Genomic DNA, 2,135 nt, shown 5'->3' on the forward strand with positions numbered 1-2,135 from the left:
ATCAGGAGAAAAAACATAAATAAGAGAAATCGAGAAAAAGGAGCAAAAAGTAAAACTTTGTGTTGGGGAGAAATATCAGGAGCAAAAACTGTTGGCAAAACTAATTGTGTAAAAGGGGGAGAAGTATAATAATAAAAATTGTTGAAATATCATGAGCATATTGTCATTCATTGAATATTTAATGCATATATTGAGGGTGAGCCTTGTTAGGCATAACCCGTTATATATTCTTTTCGCTCATGTATTTGTCATCATCAAAAAGGGGGAGATTGTTGACATATATGAGTCCAATACTGTTTTTATAATGACAAATCACTTGGCATTTGATCTGTGCATTAAGTTTGTGAACAGAAACCATATTAAGCATACATGAAAGGATAACTAGTCATGGAAGCCTTAAAGTAAAACATACATATCTTGGAAAGATCCGTGGAACTCAAAGAGTACAAGAATTAAGATACAAACGACAAAGTTCAAGCACATCTTGGGAATGAGTACTTAGACCTCATGTATTTAGATTTTCGTATGATTTAATTTGAGGCTCAAATCGTATCCTAAAATGACTTTAGGACTCATGCATTTCATGAACATCATTAAGGGATATTCATGGACCTAGAAAATGTCAAAACCCTAGAAAATGTTTTTATAAAAGAGCCAAGAAAGAAAGAAAAACAGAGTTTTGAACTGGAAAGTAAATATGCAAAAATTGGGGACTTCGGTTGGCTGAACTTTAAGTTCGGTTGACTAAAGAATTTCCTTAGACGTCTGAAGAATAAGCTCAGTCGTCTGAAGTTTTATGGGTGAATAACAGAAATTGGCAGAAGCACCTTAGATGACTAAACTTGACACTTCGATCGTCTGAACTCGACACTTCGGTCATCTGACCCTTGACCTCTATCGTCTGACCTTGTGTCCAGGCTATTTTTTCGAAGGATAAAAATGACTTTAGTCGTCTGGACCTTTGACCTCAATCGTCTGAACTTTCTGGGAAGATTAAAAATTTAATTTTTATTGTGTAAACACGCGAGCTATCTTTTGATCCAACGGTTGAGATCAATTCTAAGGGTAAGACACTATAAATACTGATTATCTAAACCCTAGTACGAATGCAAAACACAAGAAGATCAATGTAAAGTGAAGAACACATCTTGTTGAAAATAAAAATGAGATACTTGAGTTGATTGCTATACGTTTGCCTTTGCTATAGTTTCTACACATCATCTTTGGGCAAATCACCTCAAAAAATCTAAAGGGATCTCTATTATACATCTTGTGCTTCAACTTGGTTTGAGGTTTGGTTATTACATTTAGTTTTGTTAGAGAATCTCATATCACCATCTATTTTGATATTTTTAGAGAAACTTGATATTGAGTTTTCACATTCATATAAAGATCGTTTTTGACAAACTCAATACTTGAGAAAGTTTTGTATTTGACCATTGATTAAAGTTTCTTTATTGAAGTGTATTCTTAGTTTAAGGCTGACATTTTTGAATACATATAAACTATTTGAATATACATATATCCTTAGAAGCGCAAAACTATCTATATACATATGGACGGATATTTTCTGAAAATCAAATATTAAGTTTGTTGATCTTTGGTACTATCATCTTAGAGGTAAATATATATATATATATATATATATACACACACACACACACACACACACACATTAAGTCAATATTATCAAGATCACATTGAGTTTGAAATATTAAGAGAAATATTGTTTGTTTGACAAAGTGTGTTTAGCATCTTTGCAATCTACAAAGTTATCTTTATATTCAACGATCTAACCTAAGATCTCCAAAACATTGTTTTTATACAAACATCTTTGGGAGAATTGATATAAAGGGGTTTGTGTGTTAAAGCACATCATACATAAACAATTATATCATTTCATACATTCTAAGCTTCAAATTTTATCATATGTTAATGTATTAGGAATTTGAATTGTACTCACGAACTTTTGTTTGGAAGTATTTTTTGAGTGTTTTTACAGATTCTATTGTATTCACAGTTCAGTGTGTGAACCAGGGTTTGAGGAGAGAGCTGTACCTCTTGTAAGTAGTGGAGTAGGAGAGTTGTGCCTCTTGTAAGCAGCGGATTGTAAGGAAAGTTCCGTCCCAATTTAA

The sequence above is a fragment of the Malania oleifera genome, chromosome 6 (genome assembly GCF_029873635.1).
Source record: "Malania oleifera isolate guangnan ecotype guangnan chromosome 6, ASM2987363v1, whole genome shotgun sequence".
NCBI lineage: Eukaryota > Viridiplantae > Streptophyta > Magnoliopsida > Santalales > Ximeniaceae > Malania > Malania oleifera.